The sequence below is a fragment of the Ovis aries genome, chromosome 20 (genome assembly GCF_016772045.2).
Source record: "Ovis aries strain OAR_USU_Benz2616 breed Rambouillet chromosome 20, ARS-UI_Ramb_v3.0, whole genome shotgun sequence".
Taxonomy (NCBI): domain Eukaryota; kingdom Metazoa; phylum Chordata; class Mammalia; order Artiodactyla; family Bovidae; genus Ovis; species Ovis aries.
Window position 1 is genome coordinate 48,563,367 of NC_056073.1, and position 22,754 is coordinate 48,586,120.

A 22,754-nucleotide genomic window follows, 5' to 3' on the forward strand; every position below is an offset into this window, starting at 1 on the left:
AGCGGGGGGCGCCCTCGGGGGCGGGAGAGCCTCGTCCCTTTCCCCGGAGTCGGACCCTCTGCTCGGGGACCTCCGGGGAGGGCGCTCTCTGCTTCCTGGGCCGACGCCGAGGTGCGGGGGTTCCTGCCGGCTTGGTGCACCTGTGAGAACTCCTCGTGGTATCGGCAGCCTGGCCCGTAGAAGCGCCCCGCAGTAGCCACGGCCCACAACCGGAGACCGTCTCTAGCGGTTCCCTTCACCTCCGAGGTGTCTTCATTAGCCCCTTTGCTCGCCAGGGTGCGTTCTGCTGTGTCCTCGGCCTTGGGGCGGGGTTTGTAGGCAGGACACGCAGGTAACGGTAAACCGAGAAAGATGGGCCCGGCTTCCAAGAGCTGAAATGTTGACCCAGATGGGGATCCAGCTTTCAGGATCTCAGCAGCCGGGGAAAGAGAGGCTAAGCTCTTCCATCCTCATTGGAGCGCACAGCTTTTGCACGCCTGCCCCATTCTCATTCTGCTCTGAGCTCCTTTTTCTCTTTCGACGTCTTTTGTCTACTTCAGAGCGTCTGCTGTCTTTTTCTGCTTCCTTATAACCTCTGACTCACCACGAATGTGTGTACTTTATGGATTTTCTCTCTGCATCTTTGTAGATTTGGTATCTTCTACTAACTACCTAGTCCTCTGAGTTTCAGCTTATTTCCAAAGCAAGAATTTGATAAGACCTGCTCTTCTCTTCAAACCTGGTCTCACCTTCCATGACTGAGCAGCCGCAGGACTGGGTTTCCTTGCAGCAGAGTCTGGGACCCCTGCAGCAGGCCTGCTTGGGTAGCTGCCCCAGGCTGGGTGGGTGAGCTGGCGGCCACAGAGGGGTAGACCCAGTGCAGCTTGGTTACCAGACAGACACTAAACCTCCCACGCAGCGACTTGCTAATTTTTAGACACCTGCATAGAAAAGGTACTCATCCTATACACTTGAGAACGCCTAGGTCATACCAATGAGGTCATGTCCAACTGCTCAGCTAGTTAATTAAAAAAAACAAAACATTTCTGAGAATGCAGTTTCATTTAATGACTTTGGCTTTGGAAGCTAAGGTTCGTAAACAGTAGATAGACTGTTAGAATTTTAAACAAAAAGTTAGCCCATGCTTAGAACCAAGAACTTAACCAAGTCTGTTGAAGGAGCCAGCAAAATATGCCTGTAAATAAGTTGAACCTTCTTCACCACAGGAAGAAGAGTTTGTAATTTACTTAAATTTGTAATTTACTTAAATAAGAACTGCAGGAAATTCACTCGGTGCTGTACTCTGTAGGCAGAAAGTGGAAATTACATGGTAACCATACTTACAGAATATTGGCTCACATTATACTTTGAGTAATCCTTTTGAGCTAAACTTATATTATCCACATGGAAATACATTGTCCAGAGGAATCTGGTAATCAGTTCACACTGTTGCCTGCGATCGTGTAACTACATCCTCAGATTCCCACCATTATGTCTTAATATAATAAATGGGTTATAGAATATGTCCTTGCTTTCTATTGATATTAAGGCTGTGTCTTGTGGCTTTCAAGGATCACCCCTCCCCTGTACATCTCTCTCTGGCAGGCCCTTTAATCGCTTCTATCTTGAGTCCCCCTGCTTGCTTTGAGCTTCAGCCAGTGTAACTGTGGGCAAGTTTTCCTTGTTCTCATCACTCTGCATTCCCCACAGGTCCACACATGTCCTATTGCTACTGTCTTTGACTTCAGGGCTTCCAGGCACTCCCCAGACTGCTTTGTCCAGTACTGCAGCCCCTGGAGATAGCAAGATGAGAGCATGGGGCTCAGCAAAGCTCAGCAAAGCACCCACCGTCAGCGGCTCTCTGACAGGTCTCTGTAGGACACAGTGTAGAATCACTCTCACAAACTGGTGAGCGCTGTGGCAGCCCCGCATGGGGTGATGACTCAAAGCGTTTCCCAGGAGACAGCTCAGGGTCACAGGCATGAAGCAGCCTCGTGTGCTCAGGCGACACCACCGAGCAGAATTCTGCTGGAGAGTTAAGTGAGCTTCTGGGGTGACGGAGGCGGCACTGGGGTCGGAAAGGGCCACGCAAGGGCCGTGCTGAGGAACCCAGGCTTCATTCTCAACTACCAGGCAGCCAGTAGAGAGCTTCACGCCGGAAAGTGTCCCGGCCAGACGTGCTGTTTAGCTAGACCGTGCTGGCGCCAGGGGGAGGATGACTGTGAGGGCCGGACCCAAGGACCCCAAAGGAGGGTTGGTTACAGCGGTGCTGAGGAGAGATCAGGGCCCTTCTGAGGGCCTGAGGAGCGGAAGATACAGGGAAAGATACACTTGATTAATAATTAGAAGGTAAAACTGTTAGACCTCGATGCATGATTGGATTCAGGAATAAAGAAGAGAATCCAAGCAGAGTCTGAAATACCACCCAGGTTACTAAGTTAAGTGAGGCACAGAGGGTCAGTGTAAAAGCTGTACCATTAACTAATTTAAGAAATACAGAAATAGTCTTGTGGATGTGAAAGTTGCTCAGTCGTGTCCAACTCTGTGACCCCATGGACTATACAGACCATGGAATTCTCCAGGCCAGAACGCTGGAGTGGGGAGCCGTTCCCTTCTCCAGGGGATCTTCCTGACCCAAGGATCGAACCCAGGTCTGCCGCATTGGAGACAGATTCCTTACCATCTGAGCCACCAGGGAAGCCCAAGAATACTGCAGTGGGTAGCCGTTCCCTTCTGCAGGGGATCTTCCCGACCCAGGAGTTGAACCGGGGTCTCCTGCGCTGCCGGCGGATTCTTTACCAGCTGAACCACCAGAGACTTTCGAGTTGGTTTTGAGGACTCGAGTAAATGTCACCTGGGGGCTCCCCAGCAGAGGCAGTTATTCACCAAAGCCTAAAGCTCAGAGGAGCAACCAGGCCTGGCATTGCCGTCACCACGTTTGCTGTGTGATGCTGGGCAGGTCAGTGCACCTCTCTGTGCTTCAGCTTCTTAATCTAGAAGGTGGAGGTCATGGCTTATCTTTGTCACAGGAGATGAGGTTTAAGCGAATGAATACTTATCAGATGCTCAGAATTGTACCTGGTGCAGAGTGGGCACTGAATAAGTCCAGTTATTTCTTATCATAAGTGGGATTAAAAACCTTGATATTTGGTAACATTTCCAGGAAGAGTATTCAGAGCACTGGTTCTCAGCCAGGGCCAAGTTTTATTCAGCCGTATCTGGAGAGACGGTTGTCACAATGTGGGCGGAAGGATGCCACTGGCCTCTAGTAGTTAGCCACCAGAGGTCCCGCCAAGCTCAGGACAGTGCCCCGCAGAAAGAGTTCTCTGTCTCTGAATGTCAGTTGTACCAAGACTGTGGAATCTTAGTTTATGGTGAGAAAATTAGTGGGCTTAGGATATGGTTCTACAGAACATAAAAATTTGAGGTGTTGGCTCCCCTGCAAGGAGGCAGAGAAATCGCAGTCTAAGAACATGGTTCTCAACTTATTGGTCTCAGGAATCTTTTGCATCCTTAAATGTTCCTGAGGGCCTTGAAAGCCTTGCTTATGTGGGGCATAGTTATCACTATTTATGTTAGAAAGTAAAACTGAAACATTTTAAAGCATTTACTTTTGAGTACTGTGCATGGGGTTCTTGAGGCAAGAATATTGGAGTGGTTTGCCATGCCCTCCATTTCTCAGTAAACAGAGAAACCTCAGTGTGCCAAGTTGCTTCAGTCGTCTCCTACTCTGACTCAGTGGCCTGTGGCCCGCCAGGCTCCTCTGTCCATGGGATTCTCCAGGCAAGAATCCTGGAGGGGGTTGCCGTGCCCTCCTCCAGGGGATCTTCCCGACCCAGGGATCGAACCTGCGCCTCTTGCATCTCCTGCATTGGCAGGCGGATTCTTCACCACAGAGCCACCTGGGCAACCCATTGCACACTAACATAAATGACATCTTTCTGAAGAATAGGTATTTTTCTCCCCCCACCAAAAAAACAAACAAACAGTGATGAGAGTTTTGCTGTTTGACATATTTTGCAAGTCTCTTTCGTGTTTGGCTTAGTGGAAGATATCTGGGTTCTGTATTTAGTTTCCGCCTAGACCTGTCGCTATGTCACTCATAGCCTAGCCTCTGGGAAACTCCTCTGTCCACCTACCAGAGAATCAGGCTGGAAAAGGCAAATACCTGCTTGAAACAATAAAAATTCCTTTTCCTCACGGATCTCCTAAAATATCTCCAAGGCCCCAGCGGCCCCTGGGCTGCTCTTGGATGACCGCTGAAGTGTCTGAGAAGCAGGAAGCAGGCAGACAGCAGTGTTGCCGGAGTCAGGGACCGGGGGTGGCAGGCCACTTGCTGTAGCAAGGCCCAGTAGATGAAGAGAGAAGTGTCCCCAGCGTAGGGACCTCCGGGGACCTTCCCCAGAGCAGCACATGAAGCGGTTAGGACACAGCCCGAGGAGGGGCGCTGAGAAGTGAACCAGAAGGAAGGAAACCATCGCCATGAGTGCAGACCAGCACCCCCTCCCCCAGGAAGCCTGGCTGACACGCGAGTGTGGGAACTGCTAGAGAAAGGCCACACACAAGTGCCAAATCCCGCCTCTGCCAGCGCAGGTGGCGGCCTGGTCACTGAGGAGGAAGAACACTCCCTTTGCCATCAGAGAAGGAGGTGGATTTCAGTTGGAATATAAGAGGACGGGAAGTTGAGGCGATTGGTGCCGTGCGGCAGCCTGTTTCCGGATAACGGGGAAGGTGCTCGGGGGCTGTGTTCTCATTAATAACGTGCACCACGCTACTTGTCTCTACCATTTGTCCCTTAAATCTAGAAATTCCATCTTATCTCTGCACTCCAAGTGCTTAGCACAATACCTCCCTACTCAGTGCTTATAAATAGTTGTTGAAAAGCAGGGGGGAATTGTAATCAGAGGTAATTTTCATAAAGCCATTCAGCCCTACTGATTACATGTATATTGCTGTAAATGGGAGAGAAGGCAAGAGTAATGCTCAAATCCCAGCTGAGTGTCAAGAACTCCTTACTTCTCACTAAGTGGTTGAGTCTCTGTTATACTTGTTGTACGCTGAGTGTTGTGTTGGGAGCTGCAAATCAGAATGAGCCTTGCACTATGGGTAGAGTGGTGAGTGGTGTCAGAAGTGTGAGCCACCTTGAAAACAGCTCTCATCAGGAATGCTTTTCCAGAGAAATCTGTATGCAAGTCAAGAAGCAACAGTTAGTACCAGACGTGGAACAACAGACTGGTTCCAAATCGGGGAAGGAGTACATCTTGTCACTCTGCTTATTTAACTTATATGCAGAGTCCATTATGAGAAATGCCAGGCTGGATGAAGCACAAGCTGGAGTCAAGATTGTCAGGAGAAATATCAGTAACCTCATATGCAGATGATACCACCCTTACGGCAGAAAGTGAAGAACAACTAAAGAGCCTCTTGATGACAGTGAAAGAGGAGAGTGAAAATTTTGGCTTAAAACAACATTCAGAAAACTAAGATCATGGCATTTGGTCCCATCACTTCATGGCAAATAGATGGGGAAACAATGGAAACAGTGACAGACTTTATTTCCTTGGGCTCCAAAATCACCGCAGATGGTGACTGCAGCCATGAATGAAAAGACACTTTGCTCCTTGGAAGAAAAGCTTAGACCAAGCTAGACAGCTTATTAAAAAGCAGAAACATTACTTTGCCAACAAAGGTCCATCTAGTCAAAGCTATGGATTTTCCAGTGGTCATGTATGGATGTGAGAGTTGGACTGTAAAGAAAGCTGAGCGCCAAAGAATTGATGCTTTTGAACTGTGGTGTTGGAGAAGACTCTTAAGAGTCCCTTGGACTGCAAGGAGATCCAACCAGTCCATCCTAAAGGAAATCAGTCTTGAATATTCATTGGAAAGACTGATGCTGAAGCTGAAACTCCAGTACTTTGGCCACCTGATGCAAAGAACTGACATATTGGAAAAGACCTTGTTGCTAGGAATGATTGAAGGCAGGAGGAGAAGGAAACAACAGGATGAGATGGCTGGATCACATCACTGACTCGATGGACATGAGTTTGATTAAGCTCCAGGAGTGGTGATGGACAAGGAGGCCTGGCGTGCTGCAGTCCATGGGGTCGCAGCGAGTCAGACGCGACTGAACTGAACAGGAAGCCTTCACAAGATGCTTAAGTCAGTTTTCCTTCTCACACGGAAAAGGTTCAGAGCATGAGGCTGCTCAAGCTGATTCAGCAGCTAGGTGATAGCAAGGTGTCTCGAGTCTCAGGTTTCCTCTAATGCTTATGCCTGATGGTTGCAAACAGCTGTTAAAGCTCCAGAGCTATCCTTATTCAAGGTGAGACAGAGGAGCAGCGCCAGCGGGGCATGGATGGGCTTTCCCTTCCATGAGGAAAGGGTCAAGTTTCCCGGAAGCTTTCCAGCAGACTTCTGGTTCGGTCTTATTGACCAGAACTCAGTTCCATTCCTACACTAGCTGAGCAGGGACCGGGGAACTAGGCTGCAGCTCATCTAGCCTCTGCAGCAGAAAGTAACAGAGAAAAGCACCAGAGTGGCTGCTGGCCCAGCCCGCGGCCGGCATCTGCATGGATGGGGCGCATGGATGGGAGCAGCCCGCTCTCCAGGTGTGCACAGCCAGGCGCGGGAGGCAGCGTGCCCGGGGCACTGGAAGCCAGGCGCAGGTGGTGCTGGCAAGCCCCAGCCGGGGCTCCATCCCAGATGGGCTCATGCTAAAGAGCTGAGAGGACTAGCCGGCGAGCAGTAGAAGGGGTCTGAGAGAAAGGTGAGGCCAGGAAGGGTGGGCAGCGGGTGAGGTCGCGGCTGCTCAGGACAGAATGGGGACTGGGAAGTTCCAGTTCTCTGCTTTTCCACAACTCCGCACTCTTCGGTTCCAACTCCCTGGAGCCTGGGCGTCCTCTGACGCAGCCTCCAGAAGTCTTAGAAACCTCAACCTGCAGACGCTTTCTTCTCACAACTGCAGCAGCTAAACAGGCTCTCTGGCTTCCTGACAGCTAAATTGCTAACGGGCGATAATGTCACTCTGAGCTACTACCGCACAACCAGTTGCAGCATTGTGGAAGTCTTTGCAGTCTGGTGAAGGGACTAGATAATGACCCCCATTTAGGAGTCTGGTTTCTCTTTGAAGTGGGAGCTGAGCACCGGGAACCGTGACCTTGTCGAGGAGGCAGGACCCCAGCAGGGGGTTCCGCGCCCGTTTCCGCGTTCGTTGTTGTGGCTCGTTTTTGCGCTGGTGGCCTCTTCTGCTGCGTGTGTCCCTGGTCGCTGACTGATAGAGAAGGCTGGGGTGAATAGCGCCAGTCCAGTGTGGGCTGTCAACCCCAAGCACCTTTCCCCTTCTGCGATGGACCAGCCACGCTAGAGAACGTAGGGCCAAGTGTCCCTTCACCCCAAAACAGGAGGGGTATTCCCTGAGAGCCCAGAGCACGGACATGACTGCCCTGGAGCCTGGGGGAGACAGAAGACCAACTCCGGGCGGCCCTGCTGTTACAGGATATTCTCGTGATGGGGACACGGGGCGCAGCTCAGGAAACTCACGGAGGAAACATACAAGTTGGAATAATGCCCTGGCTGCGGATTTGTGACATTAGAACACCGCACAGACACTGTGCAGACGTCACGGGACGTCCCCGCAGCCCGCTCGGCCGGACTGCCAGGCCAGCTTTACCTGTATACGTCTCTTCTCCTTTAGAAACTTAAAGCCCTTAAATATGTTCTTTGTTTCAGTAAGTGTGACTCCAGCCTTGCCACCAGGAAAATCTTTGTTTTATCCTCAGACTAAAACATACCTTTAACCAGAAGTTGCTGATATGTGAGAAATTCCATCCTCTTGTTCTTTTTCACCCTTTATCCCTTAACTCAGTTTAGAGCCACACAGACCAGATGTCACGTGGGATGGCTCTCAGGCTGGGAAGCCGTGAAATGTTGTATTTTGCTTGCTGGCATTCTCAACAAGATTATTAGGATTTTCCCCCCGGTACAAAGTTTTCCCTCTTTTTAAGTCATGAAATGCCTGTTTATATTGTGAGGATTCGGAGATACAATGGAACTCTGTTCTACTGTATAAGATTTTTGATATATAAAAAATAATCATACAAAAAATCAGTTTTGCCTACGATAAAATGTGGAACAAGCCATATGTCTCTATGAAAACAGCTTTACTTGTGTTTGTTACAGGCTATGCAAGAACACAGAGAAGGTAGGGAGAAATAACAAGGGAAAAAGACTACTATTAAATTTTCTAATTTCTTCCCAAATTAAGCCTTCACTGTGTTCTGAGCTAATACCGATGGGCCCTTTGATGGAACTGTCGGCTGATCCCTCCCTCCCACAGACCCCATAAAACTGCAGCCAGTTTACTTGTGCCTAAGAAAAGCGATTTCATGGACTTTTGAAAGATGGGTTGTTCACTATCATTCATTACACTTGGAATCCTCCCCATGTATAGTTCTTTTTCTCATATGGCTGCTAAATTCTGCCACATTAAGTGATGATGGTTTTGAAAAGTAAGAAAAAATTGTCTAGTTAACTTAGGGAAGAATACATTTAAGATATTCAGCAGCCGAAATTTGGAGGGAAATGTTAAAAAGAATCATTAGATCAATGTCGTTGATTTATCAGTTTCCAAGTTGTACTTCCTCTATTTATACTTAACCAAAGGGGCTTCCCTGGTGGCTCAGCTGGTAAAGAATCCACCTGCAATGCGGGAGACCTGGGTCAGATCCCTGGGTTGGGAAGATCCCCTCGGGGAGGGCATGGCAGTCCACTCCAGTATTCTTGCCTGCAGAATCCCCGTGAATAGATGAGCCTGGCGGGTTACAGTCCATGGGATCGCAAAGAGGTGGACATGACCAAGCAAATAAGCACTGCTGCTGCTGCTGCTGCTAAGTCGCTTCAGTCGTGTCCGACTCTGAGCGATCCCATAGACGGCAGCCCACCAGGCTCCCCTGTCCCTGGGATTCTCCAGGCAAGAACACTGGAGTGGGTTGCCATTTCCTTCTCCAATGCATGAAAGGAAAAGTGAAAGTGAAGTCGCTCAGTCGTGTCTGACTCTTAGCGACCCCATGGACTGCAGCCCACCAGGCTCCTCCTTCATGGGATTTTCCAGGCAAGAGTACTAGAGTGGGGTGCCATTGCCTTCTCCGCAAATGACCCCTAAAACCATTTTTAAAAATGTTAAAAATGCATAAAATGCAGTAGCATGAAATAATTGTTATTATTTTAAAGTAATAAAGGAGAGACTCGGGGCCAAGGGGAGTAAAGATGGAGAATGTAACAGCGAGATGTAGAGCTGGACCACAGGATGCGGTTCTCAGTCAGTCGGACGTCCTTACAGCCTCTCTGAATTGATGTGTTGCAGTAGGGTAATACTTTCCTAACGCAAAGTGTACTTACAAGGCGTTCTGTCAGGAAATTGCTGTGATGGACATTATAGGAAGCTGCGTTTCACAGCCTCGCGTCAGTAGCTGTGTGTCTGCTTGCTGTGGATGCAAGACACTCCTTGTCTTAGGACTTCTCTGTGGCCTCCTTCCTGACTGCCTGAATCCCACTTCATCAGCTGGGAGACGTTTGTATATGCCTTAGCATTTATAGCATCACTTCACAGGAAATAGATGAGGAAACAGTGGGAACAGTGGCAGACTTTATTTTTGGGGGCTCCAAAATCACTGCAGGTGGTGACTGCAGCCATGAAATTAAAAGACGCTTACTCCTTGGAAGAAAAGTTATGACCAACTTAGATAGCATATTCAAAAGCAGAGACATGACTTTGCCGACTAAGGTCTGTCTAGTTAAGGCTATGGTTTTTCCTGTGGTCATGTATGGATGTGAGAGTTGGACTGTGAAGAAAGCTGATCGCCAAAGAATTGATGCTTTTGAACTGTGGTGTTGGAGAAGACTCTTGAGGGTCCCTTGGACTGCAAGGAGATCCAACCAGTCCATTCTGAAGGAGATCAGCCCTGGGATTTCTTTGGAGGGAATGATGCTAAAGCTGAAACTCCAGTACTTTGGCCACCTCATGCAAAGAGTTGACTCATTGGAAAAGACTCTGATGCTGGGAGGGATTGAGGGCAGGAGGAGAAGGGGACGACAGAGGATGAGATGGCTGGATGGCATCACCGACTCGATGGACATGAGTTTGAGTGGACTCTGGGAGATGGTGATGGACAGGGAGGCTTGGCGTGCTGCGATTCCTGGGGTCTCAAAGAGTCGGACACGACTGAGCAACTGAACTGAACTAGCATTTATTTTCTCAGCTAACTGGTACCTAGCCAATTTAGGAAAATTCTAACCTTTAGAAACCAAATGAAGTGATAAAATTAGATAAATTGCATGAACCAACCTGTGAATTTCTAGATTTAGCAGGTGTCAGCTAAATCACTGTGTGTCCTCCTGGATTTTGTCTGGGTTAATAATAGGAGTACCCTGAATAGGGTTCCTTCAGCTGATCTCTACCACCCTTATTTTAAGAAGCAGATCTAAAATTGCCAAAGTTGAGACATAATAATATTATCACTGTGACATTTTGATTATCTGACTTCACGCTGCTGCTGCTAAGTTGCTTCAGTTGTATCCAACCCTGTGCGACCCCATAGACGGCAGCCCACCAGGCTCCCCCGTCCCTGGGATTCTCCAGGCAAGAACACTGGAGTGGGTTGCCATTTCCTTCTCCAATGCGTGAAAGTGAAAAGTGAAAGTGAAGTCGCTCATCGTGTCCAACTCTTAGTGACCTCATGGACTGCAGCCTACCAGGCTCCTCTGTCCATGGGATTTTCCGGGCAAGAGCACTGGAGTGGGGTGCCGTGCCCTCCAACATTACTGCAATCACCTGTTAACTGGTAGACCAGCTGCCAAATCTTTTCAGTTCATAGTAGCTAGCAGTCATTTAATGAAATCAGTTAAACTGTCGCGCCACACTCCACACCAAGGTGCTTCCTCGCCATCCAGAGACCTCCATCACTGTAGCGTGCGGTCTCTGATGAGGTCGGCTTGAGTCTTCAGCAGACGTTGGCTGGGGACCCACCATGTGCCAGCCCCTGCGGAAATGCAGAGATAATCAGCGTGACCTTTTCCCAGGAGGGGCTTGTGGTTCAGTGCACAGAGCAATGCACTCACTGAAAGGAAAAGAAACTAGTCGCTCAGTCGTGTCTGACTCTATGCGACCCCACGGACTACAGCCCTCCAGGCTCCTCTGTCCATGGAATTCTCTCACTGAGGGTTCTGTGAAGACGAAGAGGCGGTGCCACGATAGAGAATGAACAGCGGGTTGTGGGGGCAGATAGGAGGGGCAACACATCCTGCCCCAGAAGGGCCAGAGGTTAGGAAAGGAACGGTGGCTGCCCTGGGCTGTCAGGGTTCTGCAGGGCTTCGCTGGAGGAGGGAGGCTGAAGCAGTGGGGATGGACCCACAGGCCAGTGTAGCTGGGGCTGAGTGCTTCGAGCTACCAGCAGTGTGGTGTCCCCCCGGGGGTGCGGTGGGAGCAGGTGAGGGGGACGGACGCAGAGCCTCAGGGGCCCCGCCGAGATGCTGGACGCCATCCTCAGCAGTGGACAGCCACACAGGCGTCTGAACAGACCACAGACAACACCTTCCAGCTGGACCACCCGAAGCGGAAGGAGGCTGCAGATGCGGAGGCCAGTGGGAGGTGGGTTACGCCGTGAGTGATGGTGAGGGCTGGCTGCAGCCAGGTGAGGGCAGAGGAGGGGAGGGTGGTCTTGAGACACACTGAGCATTAGCCAGACTCACTGGCTGGTTGAGCACGCTGGGTTAGAACGACGTGACCTTCGGTCACGAGAATGTAACTGGAAGAAGCAGCTGTTGGAAGCGAGACGCCGCATCTCAGGGAGGGACGGGAGCGTCTCTGCGTAGGGCCGTCGCCTCAGAAGCTCGTCTGCGTGGTTCAGGCTCAGTTTTAAAGCATCTCTTCTGCGTGGTTCAGGCTCAGTTCTAAAGCATCTCTTCGGTCGTAGGTGTTAGTCTATGTGTTCATCTCACTTTTCTTCTCTAGTTATGTACCTTTACGTACTAACGTTGCTAATTGGCCAGTTAATCAGTCCTTGGTGTTCAATTAGGTGACTCTCTCTTTTTTCAGAGTAATTGTTTGTTTTCCTCACTACTTGGCTGTTATCCTCACTGGATGTTATTAAGGTATCTATAGCCTTACATTTATTCTTTTGTTCCTGGGGTAATTTTTTGAGTAGATTTAATATCCCCTCCATTTGGTCTTATTTATTCAAAGTTACTTATATGATCAATTCATTATAATGATAAATATTACTCTGTAGCACAGTTATTTAGTGCTCTCATGTATTTCTTTTTGTCTGCCCATGTTTTAAGGATAAATACGAATATTTTTCCCGTATAATTATCCCTCCCCTACGTCTAATCCCTAGAAGTGGTGGTGTTTTCACCAAAAATCACTTACACAGATGCAAGCAGCTCTTAAAATCCTTTTTCCTCTTTATTAAGAAGCAAAACGCTAAATTAAATGAGAAAAGAGTTCCTTACAGCCAAACTGGAGCCGGAAAAAGCCACTGACCCTCTGTCCTGGTCTGTGTCTCGTGCATTGATTGGACAAGTCTGGAGGCCCCACTGCCCTGTGCGTGAGTTCAGAGTTCTGGGTCCTTCCCTCCCAGACTGAGCAAGCTCGGCCTTCGGTACAGGTGGTCTCTAAGCTGGGGAGACACTGAAGTGGCGATCATGCTTTTAGCGGCAACTTGACGCTTTAGCACCAGACTTGAGCGCCCGAAGGAAGGAAAGCCCCAGTGGGCATGTAACTCAGCGAGAGCAGACCTGGTCAGACAGCCTCCTGGCAGGGGCGTCACGCAAGGGCTCTGCCACGGCAGGCCCCAGAATTCTTCCGATCAGCCAAGACCAGGTTCCACGTCTGGGTCAGCATCTCAGAGCCAGTCCTGATCGATACGGCTCAGACCACTTTAGGGGAGGGAAGACTTACTGTCTTCTGCTCTGTGTCTGGAGCCTGCAAATTAAACTGTCAAAAAAAGACCTAACAGGAGGGAACATGCACACGTTTTATTTCATGTTAATATTTTTATATAACGTGAAGGGCACCTCATAGAAGAGTGACAACCCCAAAAAAGCCCTTGGACTTAAGGTTTATGTACCATTTTTACAAAGGGCCAGAAGTTGTGGAACAGTGACCAGACAAAGGATTTGGGCATCTAAGGACAGGATGTTATTGGAAATTGGCTAGGAAATACATCAGGAAACTGACAGGAGGCAGGATTATTTGGGTGTGGTTTGTGCAGACTCATCTCAGCCTCAGCTCCCCGTGTCTGCTGATAAGAATGTTCTTTCCTTCCTGGCACCAGAAGGACACCTTTCTCGTGGGAAGCTTATGCCCTGCTTCTGGCAGAACGTACAGGACAGAGTGCTTCCCGCGTCTCTTGTTTCTCCGTTGCCTTCAGCTCAAGATAACCCAGTGCTAGGGTGGTGTATCTGTGGGTGGAGCGTCCTGCTCCCCGTCCTCACGACCTGACTTTGGACTTGGCTGTGGGGTTTGTATGGTCAGGACCTTCTGGGAGAAGGGGCGGAATGTACTGACCGTCTCCGCCTTAGCTGATGGAACTTGGCGCCTCTGAGGCCGCGTTGCTGGAGGAGGTACAAGCGCAGCAGGTGTCCTGGGTCCCTGAGCTGCTGTGAGGGGAGGGTCTGTAAAGAGCCTGTGATGAATGAGCAGGACTTGCCCGTGGAAACTGTCAGCGCAGCGCCTGGGACCCCTCTGAGCCCTGACAGGGCTGCCCGGGGAGAAGTTTCGTCTCGGTCAGCATTTCCCAAAACGTAACAGGTGTTAGTGGAGCAGGGAGACTGAAGGAGCCCAGGTGCCTGCCTCTGCTTTCTCGCGCCTCCAGGTCTCGTCTCTGCTTTAAAATGCAGACGCTCCGCGCGGCTTTCCCAGCCACTCAGTGCATGCCGGGAGGCGGGCGTCAACGTGTCGCATCCGATTCCCACTCACCTGAGGCTCTCAGAAGAACACAGGCAGCGGGAGGGCTCCCCAGATCTGCCGAGTCACCGTTCTCTGCCTGCATTGTCGATCATACACGAGACCACCTTCCAGGAAACCTGCATTTTGCAGAAGAATGCAATGAGCCGAGCTCCTCCTCTGTGCCTCTGTGTATCAACCATGGGCTTCTCCCTCTGTGTTCATCCATTGAAAATTCTTCAAGTTTTTTGGTAAATGCAGTTTATCACACTTGTGTGGCTTTTGATGCAAGGTGGACATTTTGAATATTTTAGTAGGTAAAGAAGCTTTGAGTTAGTCTGGCCCACATTAAAATGACTGTTGCATACCCACTGAGAATGTGCCCTTTGTTGATTCTGGACGGGGTTGTTGGATGGAGGAATTACAGACAGTAATGAGGCCACAAACCACCTCACTCTGAGCACTTAAGCATATTGAAAAGTTGGCCTTGGATTTAAGCCAAGTAATAAAAGCTTCGTGCACCTCAAAGTGAAAGGGTGTTGCGGATTTCTGTTTCTGAGGTTACTGCCGCTGAAATGTAAGTGGTAGGGAGTAAGCCCTTCTGACTTGACCAGTTAGACCCAGTGTCTGCACAGCTGTGGTCCACATCCAGAGAGCGGGGAGCTGGACCTTGGACCTATGCAGTTAGCAGAAGAATGTCAGGAGCTGAGGGGGATGCTCTCCGGAGATGCTCTCCGGCACTGCTGTGCACCTCTGTCGCTTCTGTGTCCTCTAACCAAGGATGCTCTTACGTGACTGAGGATGCACTTACTTGGCCAGGAAGACGCAGCACCTCTGAGAATGGCCCAGGAGCTCTAAGCAGTAACCGTGACATGGTTGGTTACAGGGACAGCCTGTGGCCAGGATCCTTCAGCCACACCGTGGCCCAAAGGGAGAGGAGGAGTGTGCCCACAGGTGGAGACTCCCAGGGCCAGTTGGGGCAGAGTGAGGAGAGAGGGGTTTATGTTCATCATCAGGGCTGGGTTTTCAGCTGCGCGTGGGTTTGACCAATTATGTATCCTTTTCTTGTTTTGGCAGGTACATGCCAAGTGTCATTCTGCTGTTATTCAGTTGGTATTAATATAAATAGTGAAATAAATAGTAGTAACTTGTAAATGCAGATGTTTGCTCAGTTTTCTTCAGTCTTGCAGTTTTGTAAATAAAATTAAATCTTAACACAGAAATACCCAGACACCTACTAGATGATTCACAGAGATGTCATGGAGATAAATTATGTAACGCATGAAAGTATTTTGACCTACTTGAAAGAAAGATGCAATAGGAGGTCTCCTGCCTTGCTAACAGATTCTTTACCATCTGAGCCACCAGGGAAGCCGGTTACAGGTTATTTGTACTCTAAACAGCCAAGCCAGCAAACATCTCAAGGCGGAACAGCACTCAGGTCAGGATAACCATCCCCCTGTGACAGCGCAGGGTCTTCCATGCCCACGCGGCTGGTGACATCCCGGGAGACACAGAGGTTAACTGCATCTTTAAATTCATAGAATGTTAGACCAGACAGAATGTTAGAGATGCATCTTCCCTGTGAACAGCAAAATTAAAGCTCACCGAAGGGTGAAAGTGCTTCTGGATTTTCTGAGTAAAGCCAGGGAGGGATGTGGTTTTTGTGCCTCTTTGCATAAACTTACATATAGAGGTCAGAGTCCTTTAATGCCTAGTAGGTAAAGTAAAGGTAGCTCATGGCCTCGCAGTGCTGGACTCACTCCTTATTCAGGGATGGAGGGAAGCCAGGCTCAGCTGGTCCCTCAAGGTGCTTTCAAAGCCAGGATGCTCCTAGGATGCTCGCCACGATATTGACCTGCCTTCCCAGCCAAGAATTCTGAGTCCCGAGAACATCCATATTTACCTCCTGGTTTTTGGTTTTACAGATGATTACTGTATCTCTGGAATATTCTTAGGTAGTTTTTTTTTATTTTTTTCCTTCTGAATAACCCAGCCGGTATTCTGCTACTTCACACATTCTAGGAAGGGGGAGCGAGTACCACTGTGCACTTCTCTGCTCTGTAAACTATCCTTAACGACGAGCTGAGCACAAGCTTGGCGACTTAGCTATGTCCCCGTCCTCTTTTCTTCCTGGCTCACTTATCCTTGCTGGTGAGTAATGGCAGGAGGAAGGATGACATAAACAGAAGTCACTTTATTTGGCTTCACTTTAGCAGCACTATCAGAACATCTTAATGAAGACGTTTGAGTTTAGACCACAAGGAATTGTTCTGTCTCTGTTGTTTACTAGAGGAATTTCTACTGTTCATGCTTTATCTTCTCCCATTAAGTGGAAAATCCAGAAGTAATTGAATATTCTACCATAGATAGTCACTCTTCTTTAAATTTAAATCATTTAAAGGCCCTGTCTTACATTGGCACGGTTTACAGTATAATTTTAAAGTGAAATTTTAAAAATGGTGTTCTGTAGTTTTCCAACTTTTAGCTCTTATTACACAGTGAAAGCTGGAGTTTGCCTTTTTGGTACCAGGTCAGGCTCATGTCTGGTAGATGAGGGGGTCGTGGAGGAAGAAGGCAGAAAATCCCGTCCCTGCTAGTGGCGCACTGATGTCGTGGTGGGGCTTTTAAAGGAAGCGGGGCCAGTTCCGTGAGGACAGTTAGTGCCTGAGTGGCGCCTTGGTTGCCCCCCACAGGAGTGTTTGCAGGAATCACGGATGAAGGACAGTTGGTCCCTCACCCTTCTTGGTCCAGGATCAGGGGAGAAAGGCACTATGAGTCTGAGCTCTCTGATTTCAGCTTACAGGGCCCCGCACTTCCCACACGGCCGTGTCTAAACCCCAGGAGCAGGGAGGTGCACCTCTCTGCCGTGGCGCCAGACAGCACTGTAGAGGTGGCCTTTACTTTGATAGATTGGTTTACATTCTGAGAAATCTTGTTTGCAACAAAATGTCAGTGGCAATGAGGATGGATCCAAGTGGTAACTGGAAGTTTAATTTTGATGAATTGTCGGTTAAAGATCCTAAATGTTTTCAAGCATCAGAAAGAAAGCCTGGACAGAAATGCTCCTAAACTTTTCCTCGAGAGCCCGAGAGGACATCTGCTGCGGGAAGAGGGTGCCTTTCTTTCTCTCCATTGTTTGTTGAGGGCTTTTTGTTTGTTTTGTTTCTGTGTTTTCCTGGATGTTTTTTGGCATGCCCCTGCGAGGCCTATGGGATCTTAGTTCCCCTGTATTGAAAGCATGGAGTCTTAACCACTGGGCCACCAGGGAAGTTCCTTTTTTTTTTTTCTTTTTTTTTTTTTTAAGAGAATATTACTTAAAAAAAAAATCTCCATAGAACTGGACCTAAAATCTGCAGTTATGCAAAAATGGTTTTTAGGTCATAACATTTTGAGTACACTTTTTCTTGGATGTACATATTTTTCATATTTAATATTTAATGCTTATCATAAGCTATAAATTTACCATAATTTCTTTGATTGTTTATTATTGGATATTTAGATCAGGGTTTGAATTCCACAAAGGGGACTAAGTAGGAGGTTGGCCGGAGTTCTCAGAACTGGGCTTCCGGAATTCTGTGTCCATGGGGGAAGGAATTCCCAGCACTGTCCCTTTCGCACCCTAGAAGGTTTTCCTCTCTCTCTGCCCTTCTGTTACACTCACCTGTCAGAACTGCAGCCGTGGGTTTACTAACACATCTGTCTTTTCCACAACCACTCCTGGGCAACTTAACTCAGCTGGAGAAAAGTCACCCACTTTGGCAGACTGGCCCACTGTACTGGGTGCTGCCCAGCTCCACGGGCCTTCTCGCCAGCCTGCCCCGACTCTCTGTTTCTGAAATAATTGTTTTAAACACCTCTGCTCAAGCTTCCAATCCTCCTAACTCTTTTTTTCCTTATAATTTTGCTTTCTGATGTACATTTCAGAAGTCATAACATAAAAGAACAAACTCAATTGTCTTAGCTAGTTTCACTGGGGTTTTTTCTTTTTTTCACTTTTCATTGATTTGGCACTTTTTTTGTTGTTGTTGTTATTTTATTTTATTTTTTTTTTTATTTTTTTATTTTTAGTTTTTTATTTTTTACATTTTAAAATCTTTAATTCTTACATGCATTCCCAAACATGAACCCCATAATTTGTCTCATTTTCCTATGGGATATTACTGCTTTTCTAAAACGTTAGGAAGTATTTCTAATTTACTAAACTGTGCTTTTACTTTATTAATAATCAAGCTGGTAAGCCATTAATTTTCATCTGAGTATGGCTTTGACTACATTCCGAAGATTCTGTGCATTAACTTTTTCATTATTTTAAAAATATTTTCTTATTATGTGGCAAAGTTTTTTTCCTTCTCCTAGTTGTTATTCACAAGCGTAAGCGTTTCCAAAAACCCAGGGTGCTTCCTCCTGTGTGTGCTGCGCTGTCCTCGTTGAGCACGTGCCCCGTGCTCTTGCTGAAGGTGCTGCCTGCCTCCTAACTGCTCGCTCCCACTGGGGCTCTGCCCCGGCTTCGTCTTGTCTTTTCTAGGACGAGTAGCGTTCCTGTGTCCTCCCTGCTTATGAACTGGGCCTCCTTGTCTCCGTCTTTCCTGCCTCAGCACCTTGCCTGGTTTTAAATATTGGCGCCATTCCTCCCGGGCTGTGCCCCAGGCTAGCTGCTCTTCCGGTGCTGCGGCTGTCCTCAGAGCAGACTTAACTGCCCTACCGTCGTGCCTCATTCTTCTTTGTCGAGGATTTTCAGGTTTATTACCAGCTTGGACCGTCTCATCGGAGATCCAAAACCACGTTTCTGGTAGCGTGCTGGACACATCTGCCTTGTCCCTGCATTGCCTTAAAAAATCCTCGTAGAACCTTTTGTTGTCATCTCTTAATACTAAGCACTCCCTTCCTCTTTTCCCCAGGGCACTGCTGTAATTTACTCCTCAGTGGTACATGTCTCCTGGCTATATGTATTTGTCTAAGTATATTTCCTTCCCCAATCTCTTCTCTCACAGGTTGAACCTTCTCTGATTTTTCTTTATTATGGTAAATTACCAGCACTTTAAATTATTAATAAATAAGAATTATAATAATTTAGAGAGTGGGGCTTCCCTGGTGGCTTAGTGAAGAAGAATCCACTTGCCAACGCAGGAGACATCCCTAATCCGAGAACATCCCACATGTCACAGGGCAACTAAGCCCGTGCACCACAGCTGCTGAGCCTGCGCCGTGGAGCCCGGAAGCCGCAGCCGCTGAGCCTGTGCCCTAGAGCCTGCTTCCTGCGATAGAGAAACCATCGCAGTGAGAAACCCACGCACCGCAACTCGGCAGTAGGCCCTGCTCGCTGCAACCAGAGAAGAGCTCACACAGGAACGAAAACCCAACACAGCCAAAATAAATTAAAAAAATATTTTAAAAATTTAGAAAGCATAAACTCCAGTAATCAAAAGTAATTTAAAACATGCTATCTCTTTGTATTTTTCTGTATTTAACGTAAATGAGATCATCCTGAGTATAGACTTAGTATCTTTCATTTCAGAAAACTTAACATTAGAGGGTAAAGTTAGATTCCATATTCAACAGCTTCCACCAAAATTAATTCCAAAAAGATCAAAGAGTTAAACATAAAATATGGACCAGAAAAGTTCTCAGGAATACATGGGTGCGCATTCATTGTGATCTCACAGTAGAGAAGACTTGTACCTGTGATGCATAACCAGAAGTCATAATGTAAAAAGTGGCCCCTTGGCGGAACGGGACACTTGTCCATGATAAAGCACACAGACGTAAAGTCAGGTGGCGGTCCTGGGAGAACTTCACGACTCATCCCAAAGGGGTGGTTTCCTTAGTACCATCTTACAAATCAATCGGAAAGATCCCTCAGTTAGGAAAAGGCAGAGGGCATTAACAGAGACACGAATGGCTTTAAGCTTGTGAAAGACTGGTCGGCAGCACTCATAACAAGCGAAATGTAAAGTGAGATGAGAGGCCGTCTTTCGTCTGTTAGGTCAGCAAAGATCAGAAAGTGTGGCAGCACACGTTGGCAGTGGTGCTGGAAACAAGCAGTGTACATGTTGCTGGTGGAAGCGTGGGCTCGTGCCTCTGCAGAGAGAACTTCGGCGATATTTTATTAAAGCCGCAGATACACTTGTCCTTTGCCTTACCACTTCCGTATCTGTGAGTTGACCACACACACATGCACGCGATGCTACAGGAAACAAGGGTGTTGACTGTCACAGCAAGATTGGAAACAATCGAAGCACCCATTGGTTAGTAAGTGAGTTAGTAAGTGCAAGTCGCTCAGCCGTGTCCGACTCTCTGGGCCTCCGAGGACTCTACAGGCCAGAGTGTTGGAGCGGGCAGCCTTTCCCATCTCCAGGGGATCTTCCCAACCCAGGGATCAAACCCAGGTCTCCTGCGTTGCAGGCAAACTCTTTACCAACTGAGCCACTAGGGAAGTAAGGGGCCCACTAATGGGTGAGCTCATTTGTACTGATAGGAAATGATGTATTTTGGTTCAGGAATTAAAGGTGCACAGTGTGTTTAGAGCTCCACTGTTGTGAAGAGAAATATACATGTGGAGGGTGTACTATGAACCCAGTGTCTTCAGGAGGCTTCACGGGAACCTGCATCTGATGGAGCAGAGTGTTGGGGGCCGGGAGACTGAATACCCTCCTCACACCTTTCTGTGCCTCTGACTTTGGTACCTGTGACTTTAAGGGTTTGGAGCCATCTCTTTTAAAAGCTGCATGATGTCATAATTTATGTAGCCGCTTCTCTGTTGAACATTTATGGTTGTTTCAACTTTTAATGTTTATAAACAGTTCTGTAGTGTATACAGCTTTGTTATTTCTACAGGCTGTTGCTACAGGATCACTAAGAGTAGAGTTAGTGGATAAAGGATTGTGAACGTTACTACAGATTATGATGCCCGTTTCCCCACAGGAAGTGTAGTTCATATCCCGCCATCAAGCTGTACATGCCCTTTAAAAAAAAAAACACCTGCTAATTTGATAGACAGGAGATTCTGCCCTGGTTACATGTACGCGTCTTTGATCATCGCTGAGGCTGAGGATCCGAATATCTCTGTCGTGCTTCTCTCCGAGCTTAGTTGCTCTAGGCTCCCTTGTGAACTGTTGGTACATACCTGTCGCTCGTTGACTGCGGTCCTTCTCTCCTACTTGATTTGCATGTGCTCAGGATATTAATCTTTAGTCTTATTTGTTACTAACTTGGTTAGGTCTTTAAGGACATGGAAGAGTTAGCCAAGAAATCAGGCTGGAGAAGGACACTCCGTGTGTGGAGAAACAGCAGGCCGGCCGTCAGGAAACTCCGGGTCTTCCCGTGAGGCGGGAGTCGGTGGCTCCTCCTGGACGCGGTGCTTGGTGGGGTGGGATCGAGGAACGGGGGTGCCCCGTCCGCGCTCATGCACTTGCCCCTTATGGTAACAGTAAACCAGAGGGGGAAGCTTGTCGGGGTTTACTGGCAGCTTCCCCCCAAGACCGAGAGCCTTTGGTCTCCAGGGTGGCTTTTCTGACGGAGACTTTACCTCCTCACTCCATACCCTCCTCACTGGTCAGTGTCCCCCTCCTTAAAATAATGAAGCTCAGCTGCTCCACTCACACTTACTGCGTATGTCAGTAACTCTTTCCCTCATGATGCTCTCAGCCACTTTCCTAAGGCTTGCTTGGCACCCGAACTATTTGTAGCAAGACTTGAAGTCCCGTTGGGACGAGATGATCTTTCTGCTGTTCATGAGGCCAGTCAGTTTTTGTTCTTTTAATGCCTTGGCGAATGGATAGCAACTTGGCTTATAGCAGGTACAGTTGAAAATCACAGATTCTGTTCAGCTGTTTGCAGAACCTAGTTCTACCACTTACTGGGCGTTTGGTCTTGGCCATTTTTATTATTACCTCTGAGTTGTAGTTTGTGCGTATTAAATCGGATAATGCATATCCCATTCTGAGCACAGTCTCCTGTGCCTGGTCCCTGGGCCATACATCCTAGATTCATAGATGTAATTTCTTGTCCCTTTGGACCCTCAATACAGTTCGGCATATGACTGGAAAACAGCTGTTTTCTTTGCAGATTTCTGAACATAAAAATCTGAGGTTGTACTTACCCATGTCGCATTCATTATTACCAGCTTAAACTTATTTTTTTTATCCTTTCTGGAAGTATTTTTCCTCTGACCTTGGAGTTCAGGGTTTTATAAGTAAATATCTTGGCATAGTTCTCTGGTTGTTAAACCTCCATGAAACCTCTTAATTTATTGTTGCCACTTCTGAGACATTTTCTTCCATTACAACTTCAATCACCCACTCAGGCCAGTTTGTCCATGCTTGCTGTTCATGGGCCCCAAAGCCTCCTGGCGTCATCTCCACTCCCCGCTGCGGCTGGGTCCCAGTATGGACCATGCGTGTCGCGGTCCACAGGAGGCGGCAACAGCCCGAGGGCAGGGCGGGGTCGGAGAGCTGACCCCAGGGCGGCACCGTCCCCGTCTCAGTGCCCGCATGCCCGCTCGTACAGCGCCTGGCCCCACCGCAGTCCTCACTTGTCTCTGCACGTTGAGGACCAGTCGTCCGTGTCAGTGGAGGGAAGCCAGACGCCAACAGCTCTGAGGAGCCCGTAACCTGAGGAGCATTTTCTGGAGTTCCGTGTGACTTGTCCAGAGTCGATTCACCTGCCTAAATCTGTTTGCTCAGTCATCCCAGCATAGGAATGGATGGGCCTGTGCCCAGAGCAGCGAGCAAAGATGATTCTCCCCAGGGGCCCAGCAGACAGCTGATTCCTAGGGAAACTCTTGTGAATTCATTTAAAAGCATTGTTTTAGACACACTGACACGTTTTCCTC

The 22,754-nt window shown here is 48.3% G+C and overlaps 2 protein-coding genes across 4 annotated transcripts in view; one reads left to right on the forward strand and one right to left on the reverse strand.

The window, feature by feature from the left end:
• Window positions 1-12,631, reverse strand: part of FARS2 (phenylalanyl-tRNA synthetase 2, mitochondrial) — a 315,728-nt gene extending 303,097 nt beyond the window's left edge. The window contains exon 1 of the mRNA XM_060403794.1: window positions 141-12,631. The gene's annotated coding sequence lies outside the window, so the exon portion shown is untranslated. The remainder of the gene's footprint in view (window positions 1-140) is intronic.
• The window catches only part of LYRM4 (LYR motif containing 4), an 88,606-nt gene that overhangs the window by 549 nt on the left and 65,303 nt on the right, over window positions 1-22,754 (forward strand). The window lies entirely within an intron of this gene.